Below are 20,438 nucleotides of genomic sequence, written 5' to 3' on the forward strand. Positions count from 1 at the left end.
CTGGTAAAGTCTGCTCACAGTGCCGGCATCCCATATGGGTGCAGGTTCAAGTCCCGGCAGCTCCACTTCCAATCCAGCTCCCCATTAATGCCCTGGGAAAAGCAGCAGAAGATGGTCCAAGTGTTTGGGCCCCTGTCACCTACTTGGGAGACCTGGATGAAACACCTGGCTCCCAGCTTCAGCTTGGCCCTGACCTGGCTGGTACAGCCATGGGGGTGGGGAAGTGAACCAGTAGATGTAAGACCTGTCTCTCTCTCTCTCTCTCTCTCTTTGGAACCTTGACTTTCAAATAAATAAATAAATCTTTTTAAAAAAAAAGTCTTTGGGTTCCACTCCTAGAATTTCTGATTGAGGAGCTATGGAAAGGGCTGTGGAGTTTGCATGTTAACAAATCCCCCACGCTGTTCCTGTCACCATCCCAAGGACCATGCTTTGGGACAGTAGGGTCTAGACCACTGACCCTGTAGAACTCACAGGAAGTAACTTTCTTCTTCGAAGAGGGTTTTTCCCGTAAGGAATCTGAGCACTGATGTGGCACCTGCTTTCTGCCTTGCAGCAACTCCCCAAAGAGGGTGCTATTGCTGCCTCCCCTTGTTCCCCACAGAAGAGGAAGCCGGCTCAGAGTGGAGCAGCTCGGCGGAGGCCCGGCGGTGCAGGCCATCCCCCCACTCTCCTGAGCTTGCAGTCTCTGTGCTACCTGCAAACAAAGTGATTGTGCAGCAGACACAGTGCAATGCAGGGTGTGTGGGCTCCACGGTGTCTGGCAATAGGGGCTGGGCCATGGTGGATCAATTGATGAAGGGTCCGTGTGGAGAGGACCCAGGGGAGCAGAGGCTGGCTCTGGTCACCTGCCCAGCTACACGACCCTTGGCAGGTCAGCTAGCCTCCCTGGGGCCTCGGAGGGCACCTTGCCCAAAGCTCAAATCCTTGCTTCCTCCTCTGATCCCTGAGCACTTGGAAGCCTTTGTGTAGAGAGCTGGAATACCCCCCCACACACACACACACACACACAGGCCAGAGTGTCTGGGTGCCCAGTAAAGTGGGCTTCCCCCTGGGGCTTCACGCCCTCCTCCCCAGCCAGGGCAGCGGGCAGGGGCACAAGGCAACGTCTTTGACCCCGTTCCATCTCTCAGCGCCAAGGGCATCTGATTGATCCTCTCCTGGTCTTTATAGGGCCAGGGAGGAAGTTACCAGAAGCCAGAAATGCAGACAACCAGTTCCTGATTAAAAGGAAACCTATTGTGTGGAAAGTACTTTAAAAAAAAAAAAACACCACGCTGGCCTCTCCGGTGAACTCCACATTTCAGGGCTGTGTCGTCAGCTCCGAATCCATTCGGAGTCCATTAGCAGCCTGAGTGCCGGCGCGCAGGCACCCAGACTCCCTGGAACCGCGAGAGTGAATCCCCCGGGAGCTGACTCAGCCCTTCGTCCTCATGCAGGCAGGGAAATTGGATTCCAAGGCTCAGAGGATGACAGGGTCTGCACCCAGAGGCCCAGAGAGATGCAGGCTCCTGCCGGAGACGGAGTCAGCCCACAGGGCCTGCAGAGCACAGGGCGGGCGGGAGGGGGAGGAAGGGAGGGCAGGTTTACCACCCACTTCCCCGTGGCAGGCTCTGTGCACGCCGGGCCATTAATCCCAGCAACAACAAGCCTTCCTGGTAGCTATTATTATCCCCATTTTGCAAGCGACAGTACTGCACATGCATGAGGATCTAGATGTGTCCAACCATGAAAGCCAGGTGCATCCCACCGCCCCATGCCACGCATTGGGTTAGCTTCCCAGAAGGATCTAGAAGGAGAGAGGAGAGGGGGGTGCTGTGGGGAGAGGCCCTGGAGTATCACCTGCTTCTACCAGCTAAGGCTTGCCAAGGCCTGAGCCCGGGATACGTGGTCCCTGCAGAGGAATGGGGACGGTTTAGAAGCGATGGCATTTCTTGGTGGGCATTTGTCTTCATGCCAATCGGGAAGCCATAAGCTTAGGTTAGGGTGGATTTGGGTTGAAGGCGTGCAGCCTGAGGAAAGCCCGAGTAAGAGGGAGGTGTGGGGTTTGCACACTCCCGAGGACAGGGAGCTCTGCGCAGAAGGGCGTGCTGCAGCCTCATCGAGGCCCGACTCTCACAGATCAGGCCCTGGGGGACGGCACCAGCACGCCCAGGAGCAGCTTGTCACCCGCCTGCCCCCTGCAGGGACAGACCACCCTCTGCTGGGTTCCTTCCCTCTCATCGTTCACCCGTGCAGTAAAGGTCAGTGAGGCCCCAGCCCCTGTGTCCTACAACTCGCGTTCCACCCTCGGTGTGTCCCTTCTTACAAACCAAGATCAGCCCACCTTCTGTTGCCAGGAGGTAACAGACCATGGTTTCTAAATCCTGTCCTCCCAAACCCAAATCCACACCCTCATCCCCTGTACTTGGCACTCTGCACAGGACCCTGTACCTGTCAACCTGGCGAGCCAGTATCTGGTCTCTGCTCCTCACCCCCAGCCCTCAACCTCAGGGACCAGCACAGAGCAGACCCTGGCCCCTCCCCACCTGGGGAATCTTACGCCTTTGGCCAACGCCGGGCCTTCTAGTCTCCTCCTATCTCAACCCAGAATGCTATCCCTGGTGCTCACAGCCTACAATGGGTGGCTGACACCGAACACAGAGCGTCAGCATCACAAGTGCCGTGCGTGCCCTAAGAACAGCCCACAGCCAGGCCTGGTATGGACCCAGAGGTCAGGAATTGGCCCTGGGGCCGCAAAGTAAGGAGGCTTCCCCCGGCCCCAGCAGAGGGTGCCAGACGAGGGAGCCTGCCTGGCGCAGCACAGAGGCCAATGGCTGTCAAAGCATAAAGGAAGACAGTGTGCCCGGGGCGTGGAGTTCCAGAAGAGATGAGAAGAGGAGGCAGAGGTGGACGGGGCCAAGCGTGTCCGCCGAGGCTCTGGGGTCCCCCGAGACTGATGTAGAGACCCTGCAAACGTTCTATAGGAATGGTGTGTGGTCAGGTCGGTGCTCTCCAACATCCCTCTGGCTCCTGGACATGAGGGTGGACGCACTGCCTGCCAGCAAGTGAGCAGGGCCCCCCTGCCAGGCAGGGAGGTCACCCCGCGGTCAGAAGCAAGGGCTCTGCTGTTCACATGCACTGAAGGGTCAGTTTCTTTCTGACAAAAAACTCAGGCCAGACAGGCTGGGACTTTGAGGGACCCCAGCTCTACAGGAGGCCTTCCCGAGCCTGGCCAGCCCACCCCCCAGGCTCCGGGAGTGGCAGGTGTGCACCTGCAGTCTAACACGGCCCTCATCTTCAACTAACCACAGCGGTCTGTGATGTCCCTTCCACCTGACTGGGAGCACAGCCCCCTGTCTCCCTCAACACCATGCTGGTTAGCACCTGCCCAACATAAGGAGCCTACTAGCTAGAGATGTCCAGTACCGCTTTCTTAAAAAAAAAGGGGGGGGGGGGCAGATTTATTTATTATTTGAAAGGCATAGTTGGTGGGAGGAGAGAGAGGGAGAGGTTCACTCCCCAAATGGAGACATCTGCCAAGGCTGGGCCAGATCAGGAGGAAGCCAGGAACTTCTTCCAGGTCTCCCACATGGGTGCAGGGACCCAAGTACTTGGGCCATCTTCTGCTGCTTTCCCAGGCGCCTTAGCAGGGAGCTGGAGGGGAAGTGGAGCAGCCGGGACTGGAATTGACACCCACACAGGCCCTCCAATAGCACATTCTGCCGCTGTTCAGGACCCATCAGCCACCAGTGACGACTAAGCATTTGCTATGCAGCTGGGGCAACTGAAGACCTGGCTTCCTCATTTTATGTTACATTAATTAATTTAAATTTAAATAGCTACAGGCCTAGACATGCCATAAATAGGAAGGAAGGGAGGGAGGAGAAAACGTTGATAATGACTCCTTTTTAAAATTATTTTTGACTGACAGATGGGAATCGTGCATATTTATGGCGTGTGGTGTGCCGCTCTGATCCACGCACTGCATTGGTAGTGATCAGACCAGGGTGATCGGCATGGGCGAGGGAACACCAGAGCGCAGGCCCCCTGTCCAGGAGCCACTCAGCATCCTCGAGCAGACCCTCCTCACCTGGTCCCGCCCATCCGCAGGAGCCAGCACCCTCCATTCTGCTCTCAAGTTCCAGGACATGAGCTTTTCAGAGTCCACGTAGGAGCCGATCACAACGTATGCAGAACGGGGGTGGCCTGCCCTTCCTGGTCCCCGGGGGAAGCCACACTCACACAGCGGAAGAACTCGCTGGGCTTTCTGCCCTCCAAGCTAGAACAGGCCTTCAGACCCCCGCCAGCCCACCCTCCCCGTCCCATAGATGGAAACCGAGTCCAGAGCAAGAAGAGGGCGGGGCCAGGTCAGCCGCCCCGGGGGCGGGGGCGTAGCCTCGGAGCCCCAGGGGGCTGTAGCCGGCCCAGGCCACCTGCTTCTCCCCAGGTAAGCAGCGGAGGCTCGAGGCTCGGTGATAGGAGGAGCTGGGAGAGCTCAGGGTTCCAGGGCCTCACGCCGGAATGCGCACGCTCGCGCCCTGCCCCCACACACCTCCCTGCGGCCCCCGCCCCCGTCTCCGCGATAGCGATATATTTCCAGGACACTTTAATGAAGTACGTCTTGAGTCTCCTTTTCACGGCTAATGAGGAGACAACAAGAATTTGACTAATACCAGTACAATTACTGGAGCAGTGAAGCGAGGGCCTCTGATTAGACGTGATAATTTGCAAGGCTGGGCTCTTCACATTAAGTTTGCAAACAGTTTAAAAATCACTTCCTCTATGTATCCAGCTAATCCCTGTTTAATGACTCCAGACCCAAGGAAAGAAAGGGGAAATGTCTCTTTAAAAATTAATAAATAAATAAATTACAGCACTAACAACCCAAACCTTATTTGTGGAGACAGGGGAAGTGGCGGAAGCGTGACTGATTGTCAGCTTCGGGGTCGTTCTCTGCCAACATGGCGCCCCCAAACCGTGGACGTGGCCTTAGCATCAGCCACTAAGCCAGCCTGGCCACTGCTTCCCCTAACAGGGCCTGCTTGTCCCACGAGGACAAGCACCCCTGCCAGTGTGGCCTGGTGGCCTGGTTCAGAACCGCTGTGGGTGGTCACCAGTCTGCAAACGCCGCCGTAAGGACGGACACCAGCAGAGGGGTCATGACCATCCTCATGTATCTTGGACCAGCAGCCTGGGCGTCCCCGGGGAGCTTGTTACAAATGCAGAGCCCCGGGCCCCACCTGGGCCTGCTGCTGCAGAATCTGTCTTTGCACCAGCTCCCCGCGTCGCCCTCGCGTGGACTGCTGGAGGAGAGCATTGCCTTAGGACATCTTTGCCTGTCTCCGCCACGGACCCGTAGCCGCGTGGTGCTGTGGATTCCACACTATCAATTCTGCAGAGCCGAGTTGGTACAACCCAGAACCTGCAAGCGGAGATCATACAGAGGAAGACACAGGGCAGCTGGGAAATGCTGGGTTAAACCAGATTACAACGATGTTGGTGACTGCAAGTCTCCGGCCTCCTTGTAACAGCAGCGAGCACTTTGACGTCCCTGAGAGGCAGCACAGTCTGAGGCGTTTCCCAGACTCGCTGGGTAAGGGAACCCCTCTTGGCATGTGCAGATCATCGCAACCCACCAAGCCGGAGAGCAGAAAGAGCCACTCCGGGGAGTGGGTCCCAGCTCTCTGGTCCGGGCGGTTTTCTCTGCAACAAATGATATCCAGGAGGCAAAGACAAGCAGCTGCAGGAGTGCACCACACACCTCACTCTCCTACCCGCCCCCGCAACACAGAAACCACCCAGGGATCAAAGCCCAGGCGATTGGGAAAGGCAGGGGGTTGGGAGGCGGGAAGCAGAGGACACCACGCTCTTTCTCCTAGGAATTCACACCATGTCGCTTCCAGGCCCAAGTAAACAGGCTGACATAAGGACTCCAGCTGCTCAAGTGTGATAGGGGAGGCCAAGGCTGTGCCAGGAACTTGACGTGCTGAGGGCATCAAGTGTACCGAATCCCGAGGCGAGTCGAGGTAGGCACTCTCAGCCCCATTTCCCAGATGTGAAGACAGAGAGCCCACCAAGGCTGCGTGGCTTGTCCAGGTCAACCCAGCCCGGCGAGATGTGGGACTGGATCCTGGCGAGGCCCTGTTCTGCCCCATGTGAGGTGCGGGGATGTGATTATCATTAAAGTCAAATGAGCACACATAAGCACCCACCCCTCAAACATGTGACCTTGGCCTGCACGCACACTTGCACAAAATTAAGCTCGGGTTTGCATCCCTACACCGTATCCAAGTCCATGACAACAGGCAGGGATTGATTTGGCCTGCGAAACGTGGAAATATCAGAATTGGGACAACTCACACAGCTTCCAGCACACAGCTGATTTTACCCCTACAACGCTCCCTAGAGTGAAACAACAGGGATTTTTTTTTTAAGATGTATTTAGGGTAAAGCCACTGCTTACAGAACTAGCATCCCATATGGGCACCCGTTGAAGTCCCGGCTGCTCCTCTTCAATCCAGCTCCCTGATAATGTGCCTAGGATAGCAGCAGAAGATGGCCCAAGTCCGTGGGCCCCTGCAGCCATGTGGGAGACCCAGAGGAAGCTCCTGACTCCTGGCTTCGGATCAGCCCAGCTCCAGCCCTTGCAGCCATTTGGGCAGTGAACCAGCAGATGGAAGACCTCTCTCTTTCTCTGTCTCTCTCCATATATATATATATATATATATATATATATATATATATAACTCATATATATGTATATATATATATAACTCTGCCTTTCAAATAAACACATGTCTCTTTAAAAGATGTATTTAAATATTTATTTACTTATTTATTTGAAAGGCAAAATGACAGAAAGACAGGAGGAGAAACAGACAGACCAGGGATCTCCCACTCCCCAGATGGCTGCAACAGCCAGGTTTGCCTGAGACCAAAACCAGGAGCCAGGAACTCTATCCCGATCTCCCACATGGGTTATAGTAGCCCAAGTACTGGGGTTGTCCTCCACTCTCTTCCCAGATGCTTAGCACGAAGCTGGACCGGAAGCAGAGCAGCCAGGACCCGAACCGGCACTCCCATATGGGATGCCGGCCTCGCGAGCAGCAGCTCAGCCCATGGTGCCATGACACTGGGCCTAGATAACAGGGGTTTTTGGCTCTATTTCTGGGGAGGGGAAACTGAGGCCAGAGGGAGGAAGTGATCCATCCAAGGTCTCACACTTCGGGGGGGGGCAGCTTGCATGTGGCGGGGTCTCAGGGTCCCCTGGGGTCTGAGTCCTCCCTGGGACCACCAGCTGGGCCACCTCAGGCCACTGCCTACCTTTAAGCCCCCAGAGAATTTCAGCCCTCCCCTAGCCCCCAGGACTATGAACTGTTAGCACTGTGTCTGGGAACAGCCAGGAAGGGTGGCTGCTGGGTGATCCTGGGGTGGCCGCTGGGTCTGAGCCCTTGTGCTGGGATTCTGTTCATGAACCATCTCACTCCCCCGGGCTGGCGGAGCCCAGTGGAAGCCAACTAACCACGGAAATAAAGGTCTAGGCCATGGCCAAGGGCCAAGAGGAGCCTGCGAGTGGCCCAGGAGGAAGCCCAGCGGGCTGCATGTGGCAAACACCAGGCCCTGCAGGTGAGCAGGGTGCTGGGCACGGGGCACCCAGGACCCAGGGCCGGGGACCTGGAGTGGAGCCCCACGTGTGCTGCGTGATTCTTCCCTTTCTCTCTGCTGCCTCGCTGGGTCCCTCTGTAAAACACATCTGCTCACGTGGGTGGAGGGCTGCTGCAGGCTTAATGCCCTCTGCCTGGGGGGTCAGGGTATGGGGGAGTCCCCACGCACGTGGGCTAGAGCCCAGGAAGCAGGCCTAGTGGAGGAAGACTGCTCCCTTGGGGAGCTACTGCTGGGCAGCTGTGTGACCTCCACGGAGTCACTGCCCCTCCCGCCTCAGGCATTCCACCTGGCTCCTGAAAACACAGGGCCTGGGGCTCTACATGCCCCAGCTGGCTGACATGGGAGGAAGAAGGATTTTATTTATTTATTTGAAAGGGAGAGAGAGAGAGATCTTCCATCTGCAGGTTCATTCCCCAAATGGCCGCAAGGGAGCCAGAAGCCCAGAACTCCATCCAGGTCTCCCACATGAGTGGCAGGGGCCCAAGCACTTGAACCGTCCTCGGCTGCTTTCCCATTAGCAGGTGCATTAGCAGAGAGCGGGATCAGAAGCAGAGCAGCAGGGGCCCGAACCTGCACTCTGATATGGGATGCCCGCATTGCAGGTAACACCATAACCGGCTGCAGCACAACGCCGGCCCCCTACAGAAGGAGTTTAGACCCAGAGACACCCCAGCTCAAATGCCTGACCTCATCCCTTACCAGTTACCCCTCCAGGTGTGTCACCTGACAGCTCAGTTCCCTCCTCGGTAACATATACACAGCAGTGCCGGCCCCTGGGCAGGAAGGAAGGCACAGCACAGAGCAAGGCCTTACTCCGGGAGGCAGGAGTCTCGCACCTTCGGCTGGAGCTCCTACACAATGAAGCAGATGCCTCAAAAGCCTGACCCACCACGGCACAGCCCTTGCCCATAGATTGCCACGCAGGCGGCTGTGCTGCCGGTGGGCAGCGAGCTCCAGGTGAGGTTGTTCAATGGGAAAACCAGGAGGCAAAGCAATGACTGTAGAACACTTCCACTGGGGTGAGAAAGGAGCAAGAGCCAAAGGTGGCTCCATTGCTGCTTCAATTTGCAATGGAAATGCTGGGTGAATAATCCAAAACACGGGAAGAAAATGTACTTCTCCGGGCGAGGGTGCCTGGGTAGAAGAAACAGGGCTGGGAGCGAGTCTACCTTTTCATTTCGTAATCACTGTGGAGCCACAGTCACAAGCAAAATAAAACCAAACAGCTCAAGCTGTCTTGTAGTAGGCAGACCACGAGCCAGGCAGCTTCCCTAATCCAGATGGACAGGCAGACAGACAGATAAACAGCTTAGAGGCCCACGGCCCCGAGGGGCTGAGGAAGGGGCCAGCCCGGCAGCCAGCGGGGGCTGCGCGCCCCACTGCAGCCCCCACCGAAGCCCCACGCCCTCTCCCCCAGAGCCCTGCTGGCAGGGCGCGCTCCGCTCCCCCATGCTTCCCGGAATGAATGCTCTCTCTGAGCTCATTGCAAAACATCCTGGCTGGAGCTGCAGCTGGGAATCCAGAGCACCCCCTGGAGAGAGGTAGCCACTTCCTGAGGACATTCCGGCCTCGCACCAGGCCCGCAGCCGGGGAGGGCAGCACGGGCCAGGCTGCCGGCTCCCGCCAAGCCCGGCCCACAGCCCAGCATGTGCTGCTGGGGTGCCGTGTCTGGGCTGGACCAGCCACGAGGCTTTGGGCAATATTGGTCGCTGGTGACTGTCTACACCCACGCCTGGGGGCTCCCCGCCCAAGACCTCACGCGGGGCAGCCATGGAAGCTGCAGAGGGAGAAGGGAGAAAGGGGGCCCCATAGCAGCCTTCCTCAGCCCCGGCTCGTCTGCCCGAGAGCGTGGGGTGCACCAGGAGGCACCAACAGAGTGCGGAGCTCATGTCGGAAGCCTGAAACCACTGCCATGGTCGCCTGGGCAGGTCCCTCCCCTCGGGGCCCCAGTTCCTCCTCCTGTATTAGAAAGGGATTTTTTTTTTTTTTAATCTATTTTCAAGTGACATCTCACCTAGAACCATGCAGCCAAAACCAACCTCCACTCCCCCAGGGCCCGGCCCCAGCCCCTGGACAGCCCGACTCCTGACTCTCAGAATCCTCCACTGCACTCCTTCTCCAATGCCGAGGGGCCCTGAGGACCCTGACTCCGGCCCCTGTTCCTCTCCGCACCCTCCCAGGGTCCCACGCCCTGCGGCGCGTGCACCGCTGCTGCTTTGCCTGTGACTTCCCAACCTTTGCCTCGCTGGGCTCACACAGAGCACTCACTGCCCCCGGGACACCTGCCCTCGAAGGCCCCAGGCATCTCGGACTTCGCCCCTCCAAGAGGAAAAACACCTCTCTCCTGGCAATCAGCTCCTTCTCAGGGGTTCCTGGCTCAGGCTGAGGGTCACCAGCCGCTCGAGGGGAGCCTCCAAGCCAGGAACTCGGGTTGTCTCTCTCCCTCATGTCTCCACTCAGCCAATTCTGACCTACGATTAAAGGGTATAGCCTTTCCTTTTTACCTCATTCCTGTTGTCCTGGCCTGAGCTCACGGCCAACATCATCATTATAACCATCATCCCCAGAGCCACCCTCACCACCACCTCACCATCATCACCACTACCATCACCACCACCACCATGTGCCATCGCCATAACCACCCTCACCACCATTAGAGCCATCACTGTGGGCACTGCCTTCGTCACCACCACCACCGCCACCTTGCTGTCACTGTGGCCATCATCATCCTCACCAGTCACCACTGTTACCATCAATAGCATCGCCACCCTTGCTCCCTCCCAGGTCTCCATTCACTGTGCCCTATGGATCAACCTTGGACTTGGCACCATTGTGCTTCCTGAATCACAGATAGAATCGCGGTTCTGGACGTCTCTGCTGTCCACAAGCCTGAGATGTTGACTCCGACTCAGCGACCCAACCCCATCCCCCCACCCTCCGCCAGCCCTACCTCGTAGCTCAACACCTGAACAAGCCATGTCTTTCTACTCCATCTCAGCACACGCTCCGTCCCCCATCTGGAGTCCCCAGGCCCTTCTCAGACTCCCCATGGCTAACTCCTCAACAAGACCCTGCCTCTACGGTAGAAGGGTCAACTTCCCCACCGGGATTCCCAAGCCTTCGCCCTCGCTCTCGGCCCCGTCCAGGTGTCCAGCCGTGTCACTGACTCCTGACCAGCACATCCTGTCAATCACCAGTGAGCCCTAGCGGCCCCCAGGCTGCATCTCTCTGCTCCAAACCTGTTTACCTGGACCAGGCAGGGGCCTAAAGAGAGTCTGATGACAGGGAGCAGGGAAGACAGTGGCAAGGGAAGAATTCCCTACCAGCTTCGTTAGCAACAGGCTCCGCCTCTTTTATCTGGGACCCCGCCCATTCCCACTCAGCACTGAAACCAGAAACTGGAGAGACAAGACTACTCAGCCACAGGAGGCTCATGGCCACAAAGGGAAAGGTCGCGGCGGCCCGGGTTCAGGGACGCAGCGAGCACCCAGGCTGCCACAGCTGCCCCACAGGACCCGATGGCACCTGGTTTGCAGAGAGGAAACTGAGGCTGGGAGAGGTGCTCCGTGGGCCACCGCCTGGCCCACATGCTACAGGGACGGCCCACACCCAGGCTGCCTTGTGTCCCTAGGGCCCCGCAGCCTGGCCCCTCATGCCCCTGAGCAGGCCAGGGCTGGGGCATGTCCCCACTCACCACAGCAAGGGGTCCTCTCCGGCAGGTGGCCCCGGGACATCCGGCTCTGCGGTGGGGGCAGGTCCAGCAAGAGGGGCTCAGCCGTCAGTCCAGGCCCTGTGGTAGCCCCTGCAGCCCCATCCCCGCCCGTCACCTCCACCTCTGCCCCTCACTCTCCCACCCTCTTGTCTTCATGCCCCCGGTTCTCCCTCGCCTTTCTCCCCAGGGCTTCTCTTCTCTCTGGGTCTTGCTGCCTCTCTATCCTTATGTCTCTGTGTCTGGCTCTCCCACTTTTCTCTGTGTGTCTCTCTATCAGTGTCTCTGACCTTTCTCCTCTCTCTGTATCTGTCTCCCTCTGCCTCCACGTCCCTGTCTCCTCCCTCTCCCCACCTATCTCTACTTCTCTCTCTCCGCCCCCCTCCCCAGGGAGTGTGGGTGTCAGTATCTTGCCCGCTCTGTGCATATTACTCAGAACTTGGTCTCTCTGTCTCTGTGTGCGCGCATGAGTGTGTGCGTGCGTGCATGCGTGCATGTTTCTCACCCCCATCTTCCCTGTCTCCCTGTGCCCTGCCCGGCCCCACCCAGCCCAGGCCTCTGGGGTGGAGCCCCAGGTACACAGGCTGGGGAGTGCAGTCAGCTCAGCCCAGCCCCCTGCTCGCCTGCGCGCCTTCCTGTCCTACACAAGTGTCTGTTTGCTCTCACGTGGAGCCGCCTGCACAGCCGAGAGCTCACTTTCACGCTTGTCACCTCTTTTGCTCTCGACAATGGCTCTGCAAAGAGGCAGGGTTCCAGAAGAAAGGGCAGGGGCGTTCTGACTGCCGTGTGCACCGGGCACAGACGGAGAGCCCGCGAGAGGGAGGAAAGCCGCACAGCCGTCAGGGCCCCTCCCGACAGAGCTTGCAAAGTACAGATGAGGGCGTCTGTGCCCCGTGTGTCCCAACCTGTGGCTGTGCCAGCACGGCACCCGCCCACCTGAACTTCCCAGGGCTGGTTCTGACCTAAGCCTGACAGCTCAGTCAACCTGACTCCAGTGGGGCAGCGTTGGCGCCCCAGATGTGCCGGAGGGTCCTGGAAGCCTGGCCTGGCCCCGCCCAGTCGCACGGCAGCTTCTGGGCTGTGCTGCCTGTAGCGCCCCTACTCCCGTCCCCTCCGCCCTGAGCAGCCAGGCTCCTTTGTCGTGTGCCTGGCCCAGAGCCAGCTGCAGAGCAGCCCAGAAGACCGCCGCGCCCGGGGCCACTGCGGCACACGGAGCCACAGCCGGCTGGCTGGCCGCTGAGGGCCCCTCCCAGCTCCTTGTCACAAAGGCCACCATCACCCATCAACACCCATCCTGCGGCCTGGGGCGTTCAGTGACTCCTGAAGAACCCTCATCTCCTAAGCCAGGCCCTGGGCCAAGCCTCCTACCTAACTCCGCCCCTTTCCCTGCCTGCCCTGAGGGCTCTCTGGGATTCCCACAGGTGCCTCCCGCCTGCGCTCCTGCCCCACACTGCCCCATCTGTGCAGCTCCCACACAGGAGCAGAATGGCAGATGCTCCCAGGTGGGATCTGTGGGGCTGCTTGCCCCCCGCCTCCTTTCTCTCCTCCTCTTCCTCCTCTCCCCAGCCCTCCATCTCATTGCCAGGCTAGCCCGGCTGACTCCCATTCTGCCATCACCTTGGAGCCTTGGGCAGGGGGAGGGGGCTCCCAGGTGACCCCAGGGAGCACAGCCGGCCTGGGCAAGGCTCCTGCAGGCAGCTGGGTCCCCTTCTCACAGCTGTGCCCCCCTGTCCCACCTGACTAGTACTTCCCCCTCAAAAATAAGCACGGAGGTGAGGAATGGCTCCACTTTCCCCAGGGCACACCAACTCTCCCACCAGCTGCGCCACACTGGCTGAGGATGAGCTGGAAACAGACAGGGAAGCAAGGCGAGCTCTGTGGAGGAGGAGGTCCAAGCCACATGGCGGCTCTCGTGGTCCGCCTTCCATACCCTGCCTTCCTAGGGCTCAGTTCTGGCCACCAGGAGGGAGAGCTGGTCAGACAGGCTTAAGACCTTAAAGTGAATGTCTGCAGAACTGCCCGGGCGCCGGGGAGCGCTGTCCACGGCGCCAGAGCTCGGCCGGAAGGAGCGAGTTGGCAGGGACCAGCAGCCCTGAGTTCTGCAGGCCCCAGTCCCGCTCTTCCCGCTGGTGCCTCTGTGCACCATGAGGAACCTGCTACAGCCAGGGTCATGTGCAGCCCTGGCTCTGTCAACACCAGCTCGAAGCTGCCAGGGACCTCCCACTGGACCCCCAGGAACCCAGATGCCCAGGAATGGCCCTCCTGGCACTCCTGGTGCCCAGCAGGGGCAGCCATGCAGGGCTGAGAGGCCCAACTCCCCAGGCCACAGCTGCCAATCTGTCCCCAAGCCCTCTTGGCCTCCTCGCTCACAGGAGCAAAAATAATAATAAAATAAAATAAGCCCCCCCAAAAAAAAACAAAAAATCACCCAAATCCTCAGGTCCCCTCTACAGGCCCAGTGCACCCTGCTACTGCCACTGTCACCACTAACCCGTGCCTGGCAGGTGCACAGCAGGCTCCGCCCACAGACACTTCCTGAATCCTTACAGCGGCTCCGGGGAGGAGGCGCGGTGTCATCTCTGGCAGAGGAGGCGCAGACACTTGTCCGGAGCCTCTCAGCTCCACGTGTAAGACCAGAATGGGATCCCCGGCAAGCAGGCAAGGCCCGGATCTACTGCTTCCAGAATAGTCCCTGGGCACTGCAGCCACACACTGAGTCCTGCAAACCGGGGCCATGCGGTCCATTTGATTTGTGCCCTAGCAGGGAGCAGCGCTGTCTGTGTACTCACTGTGAGCTCACCCGCTCCCTAAGGTGCTGACAGCTGAGTAAAAGGACTCGACGGCGATACCTCTTCTTTCTCCTCTTTCTCCCTCTCCCCTCCCTCCTCTCCCCTCCCTTCACCTTCCCTTCTCTCTCCAATAGATGAAAATAAACACTTCTTGGGGCCAGCACTGTGGTGTAGCAGGTAAAGCCACCACCTGCAGTGCCAGCTTCCCATATGGGCATTGATTGAGTCCTGGCTGCTCCATTTCCGACCCAGCTCTCTGCTGTGGCTTGGGAAAGCAGTGGAAGATGGCCCAGGAAGAAGCTCCTGGTTCCTGGCTTCAGGTCAGCTCAGCTCTGGCCATTGCAGCCATCTGGGGAGTGAACCAGAAGATGAAAGACCCCTCTCTCTGACTCTCCCTCTCTCTGTCTGTAACTCTGCCTCTCAAGTAAATAAATAAATCTTTATTTAAATAAAAACTTATTTAAAAACACAGAGAGAGATTGAGAGAGAGAGAAAAGTTTTTTTAAAAAGAGGGAAACCAGGAAGAAGCAAGCCAGAGCCTGGCACACAGTAGGCCTTCGACAATGGAGCTTGGTCTGGACGTGTGCATGAAGCAAGTGTTCAGGGGCAGGGGTGGGGGTGTTCAGAACAGGCAAGGAGGCCGGAGAGCCCACTCCCAGGGGACAAATACAGTCCGGGGTGAGCCTTGGAGGGGGAGGGGACAAGCCATGAAGGGACGAAGCCAACAGAACAGCCAGGCCACAGCACCCCACTTGGCTGTGAGCCACTTGCGCAGTCTCAGGGGTACCCAAGAAGTGCTGTCACAGCGGGGGGGGGGGGGGCAGCCCACTGTCCTCCACCCACTCCGGATTCACAGAGGAAACAGCATGTACCTGCGGAAGGCCCAGTCACAGGTCCCACAGGCCCAATCACAGGTCCCACACAGCACAGGGCCCATGGAAGGAAAAGTCATGGACCGTGGCCATGGATGTGGCGGGGCACGGGACAGGGGGCGTCCCCAGCTCCCAGGGAAACCTGGGACTCCAAGTGGAAGGACCTTGTCAGGGTCCCTTAGCGACACGGTGGCAGAACCAGGTGTAAGCTGGGGGCTCCCAGTCCAACCTTGGCCGCTATCACCTGGGCCAGGTGGAAACAAACTCCAGGGAGAACCCTGCCCCGACAGAGCTCTGGAGAAGCAGCTGGCTCTGAGGTCAGGGGCTCCTGGTGGCCCAGTCCCAAAACTGGGAGGTGTGGGGTCCAACAAGAAAGAAGGGCACCCACCAGTGACCCAGTCCCTGAGGGAGCCAAGCCACAGCCACCCTCCGGTGTGCAGGTGTTAGGAGGCTGCGCACCACGGTGGAGAAGCAGGGTGGGCTCAGCCGGCCTGGTGCAAAGCCTGAGCCCGTTTGCACAGCTGGAAACGCAGGGAGAGGTTGTCTCACTTCTGGAGGTAGCCGGAAGCCTCCTGGGATAACTCACAGGAAACTTGGAGACTGCAACAGCCCGCAGTCAACGTCTGCTGAGATGGAGCCCCCTGCGGAGTGCGCGGGCGAGGCGGGGCACCCACGCCCAGTGACCGCCGAGGCCTGACCGACCCTCCTCCTGAGGGGCAGAGGCTGGCGTACCAGGGATGTGCCAGCAGTGAGAGGAGGGGACAGGACAGTGGGACAGGCTGTGACCAGAGAAGTAGGGCCTGGGTGAGTCGCCTGCCCCCCCGGGGTCCCACCCCCATCTGCAGAATTGGAGCTTGGTCATTTCCCCGCTGATGCTGCCATCACGGTGTCACCACGAAGCCTCCCAGCTGCCTCCAGGCCTGGGCTTCCTCCTCCCAGAGCTGGGAGAGCCCCACCTCGCTCCCAGGTCCAGGGGCAGCCTTGACTGTGGGGCTCTCTTCCTTCCTTATGTGTTTCTTAGACCTCCTTGAAGATGCCAGCAGAGACACGGGCATCCCACAAGGGGCTCTGCAGAGGAGCCAGGGGTGCCTCGGGACCCCCATCACTGAGAAACAGGCTTATCTCCCCCGCCCCCAGCGCTCCTGACGCCGTGGAGCCAGCAGGCCCGGGGCTGGGAGCACAGCTGGACGCAGGGTAGGGCCACAGAAGGCAAGGCAGACACTGCCTGTGAGTCCTGGCCAGGGCTCAGCAGGGTCTGCCAAGACGCCGGTGCCTGGTGATTGGTCAGTCCGGACCCTCCCTGCCCACCAGGTCCTGTCTCAGCTCCCCATGGGCCTCACTGTCCACCTGCACCGCCGGCCCTCGGACTCTGCTCAGCAGGAGCCCAGACCTTCCTCTCCAGGTCACCCCACACTGCCTCCTCCTCGGGGGCAGCCCCGCACCCACGTGCCTGGAAGCACCCGGAAGCTGGAGCCTCTGCCAGCCCCTCCCCTGCCTCATAGCCCTCCTAGCTGAGCCTGCCCCTCACTGGGTCCCCCTACCCCTGACCTCCCCTCATGCCTCCCCACGCCCACCTCACCCACTCACACTCACTCCAGAAAGCTGTGAGTTAGAAGATGTGAGTTAGGAAACAGCTGTGCACAGATTCCAAAACGTTTTGCACCCAAATAAATGTATCTTTTTAAAAAAGATGTATTTATTTACTTAAAAGGCAGAATAACAGAGAGAGCAAGAGACAGAGAAAACCATCCATCCTCTGGTTCACTCGCCAAATGCCCACAACAGCCAGGGCTGGACCAGGCCAAAGCCAGGAGCCTGGAATTCCATCCAGGTCTCTCACGTGGGTGGAAGGGACCCAAGCACTTGGGCCATCACCTGCTGCCTTCCTAGGCACATTAGCAGGGAGCTGGATCAGAAGTGGAGCAGCCATGGGGGCCGGCGCTGTGGAGTAGCGGGTAAAGCCGCCTCTTGCAGTACCGATATCCAATATGGGTGCCGGTTTGGGTCCCGGCTGCTCCACTTCTGACCCAGCTCTCTGCATGGCCTGGAAAAGCAGTAGAAGATGGCCCAAGTCCTCGGGCCCTACACCCGTGTGGGAGACCTGGAAGAAGCTCCTGGCTCCTGGCTTCGAATTGGCACAGCTCCGGTCGTTGCAGCCAACAGGGGAGTGAACCAGCGGATAGAAGACCTCTCTTCTCTCTCTCTGTCTCTCTCTCTCTCTCTCTCTCTTTCTGTGTGTGTGTGTGTAACTCTGACTTTCAAGTAAAATAAATAAATCTTAAAAAAAAAAAAAAAGTGGAACAGCCAGGACTAGAACCAGCACCCATATGGGATACGGGTGTCCCAAGCGGTGGCTTAACCTGCTGCACCGCGCTCCCTACCCCAGCTTATCTTTAAATTCCACTTTTTCACAGATTCCTTTAAGTCCTGAGTATTGTTCCCTCCGCTAGGCTCCCGTGGGAGATGGGGAATTGCTCTCTCAGCATCGTATCCTCAGAGCCCAGACCAGGCACCCGGTAGGCACTCGTAAATGTTTCTTGGATGCAATAGAAGAATGGCAATGCCTGAGGGCGTGTGGGCCCAGGGGCGGTGTTGTGGAAACGACCCCTCCCTCAGTCCCCGGGTGGAGAGACCCACCTGACAGAGCCTTGGGAGGTAGCAAAGCGACACAGTGGTGAGGCCCGGCCCGGGCGGGCTGCAGACAGCACCAGGGCCTTGAGGCCATGGTGAGGAGCATGGTTTGAGGGGGGCTGACTTTATTTCTCTCGGGGATTTGTGTTTGGGGTGAAGGGCACTGAGCCAGTGCATGAGGAAGATAGGCTGTGGGAGCCGGCCAGCACTTGGCTCTGAGCGCCTGCCCTGGCCTCTCACGAGATCAAGTCCCCTCGCTCTGGACCACACTCTCCAAAGCATTTTGGCTTCTGGTAGAAAACTCTCAGGGCCAAAGTGCTGTGGGGGCAGAGGAGGGGCACCGAGGACAGCTCCCAGGTCCTCCTGGGGCTTAACCCTGCCCAGCTCTTATGCCATGTATGGTGGCCCCTTTGGAGCAGGGACATGGGACCACGGTGGCTGGGCTACGCATGCGGAACAGGATGGGGCTGGGGATACCCCCCTACTGAAGCCATCGGCTGTGGCAGCTGGGGCCCCACGGCAGTGCCAGCGCTCCCTACTTGGGGATCTTTGACGGGTGCACCTGCTGGGGCAGACGTCTCCCCCTGGATGAGAATGTCCTCCAGGATGTCTTCCGCAGCCCCTGCCCGCCTGGCTTCCTGGAGTCTGAGCCTCCTTGTGGATGCAAAGTGGCCTGTGGGTTCCCCATGTAACCACTCGGGACGGGGACACGTGGAAGTGGCGATGAGACACAGGCGCCAGTCCAGTGACCTCCAGGGCACACGCCCCCGGGGGCTGCCGGCTGTCGAGTCTTCCATTCCGCATCACAGCCTGAGCACTCAGCTCTGAAGGAGCAGACTGTCCCCCGAGACTGTCGCTGCTGGACCAAGCTGCTTCCGGTGCCTCGTTCTTCTGACGCCTGGAGCCTGGGGCCAGGCAGGTGCACAGCAACACAGCAGCAGGAACTGATGTGGGCCAAGGCTTGGCCGGGGAAAGGAAGTAGGGAGGATAGTTTGAGGCAGGATGCTCCAATTTGCCCACGTGTGGGACCCCTGCAGCCGCAGCATCACCTACATCCAAGAGCTGGGCCCACCCCCCGGTGTCTCTGGGCCAGCAGGTCCGCCCCAGGGCCCAGAGAGTGGTACCTCTAATGGATGCCAGGCCATGCCCACAGGCTGGGCGCAGCACCCTGCTTCAAGAGCCTATGGGGCGCAAGATAGTGAAGCCGAAGGCGCAGAAGCAAGCGAGAGAGCAAAAAGAGGAAGAACAAGGCTGCACAGAGCAAAGTGGTGGCTCGGGGAGTCCCAGCCCCGAGGCGGGACTGGGGGACCAGACGGAGGGAAAGGAACCGCGCTGTGCCCAGGGGCTGGAGCCCCAGCCTGCACCTCCCTGCGGGTGGGTGAAAGGCGTACAATCCCGCGCCCGGCCCACCTCCTCCTCGAGGGGCAGGTGTGCCTGGCGGGGAGAGGGTTCCACTGGCTGCAAGGCCCTCAGCAGATGTGAGAGCGATTACTATAATCTGCCTGCCCCCAGATGGCACGGGCCGGGCTGCCCCCTCCTCCGCCTGCCAGGCCCCTCTCGGGGCTCCCTGGGGACAGGAAGCCTAGCGCCCGGGCCAGGCCCAGCCCGCCTCCTTCTGGGCCCCCAGCCCGGCCGCAGCGTGGGCCTGGCCTCCAGCTCACCCGGCCTTTTCTTCAGGTGCAAGGACCCAAGGAGCCGTCAGCGGGCGGCTCCGCCACAGGGCACCTCAGGCGGGCGGGAGGCGGAGGTGGGGTGGGGGTGAGGGGGGTGCGCAGCCCAGCCGGGGAACAAAGGCCGGCTGGGAGCTGGCAGGGCGCCATCAGGGTTCAATGCACAATGGCCCGGGGGGACTGGCGGCCTCGCTCCTGGCCGGCATTTGCATAATGTCTGGGGCAAGAACAGGTGCCCGGTCAATAGGCGATTGTGAGGCTGTCCTGTCAAAAGAGAAGGGGCCTGTATTGAAGGCCCGGCTCGCCTATTGCAATGCAAATAGCATTCAAAGCAGAACAGCCCGGCCCGGGCTCCCAGGAGCTCCCGCTTCTTGAAAGCCACCGAGCGGCCGGCTGCTGCCGCTGCTGGTGCCCGCTTTGTCTGAGGCCAAAGGGTGGCATCGGCCTTGGGGGCTGGGAGCCTGCAGCAAGGAGCGTGCAGGCCGGTCCGGGTCCATCCATCCAGGAGAGCTTCCTGGAAGAGGTGCTGATGTCACCGAATGCAAACCAAATATTGGAACAAAGCTCTTCTTGGAAGAGAAACTAGAGTGAAGGTGCTACCCCAGTTGAGGGCCCCCCCCTTGAACTCGGCCAGGACCGCCAGGTCTAGCCAAGCCTCTCTTCTCTCTGCACAGCCCCAAGTCCCTTCCATCACAGCCAACAGTTGCCAAGTGCTCTCTGTTTCAAATTGGGTTCATTCGTGGATTAACTCACGAACTCCTCACAGCAGCCTATGCCCAAGGGGTGGAGGTGTGACTCCCGTTTAACAGGTGGGGAAACTGAGGCACGGCAAAGTTGAAGGTGGCAGAACTGGACAAAGGAGCTCCAGCCCAGACACTTCCCTGTCCTACCTACTCTCACCCCTACACTGAAAGCGGATAATAGAGAGAAAGGTCTCACGTCCAACCCTTGGGTGGTCCCCAGCATCAAAGATGACAAAGCACCCACTTCAGTCCAGGAGTAGGCGTTGTGGGGCAGTGGGCTAAGCCACCACCTGGGACACCGTGTCTCACAACACAGAGCCTGGGATGCAGCCGCTCCTCTGCCTCCAATCCAGCCTCATGCTAACTCGCACCTAGGA

Source organism: Lepus europaeus, chromosome 17, assembly GCF_033115175.1.
Source record: "Lepus europaeus isolate LE1 chromosome 17, mLepTim1.pri, whole genome shotgun sequence".
Lineage (NCBI taxonomy): Eukaryota > Metazoa > Chordata > Mammalia > Lagomorpha > Leporidae > Lepus > Lepus europaeus.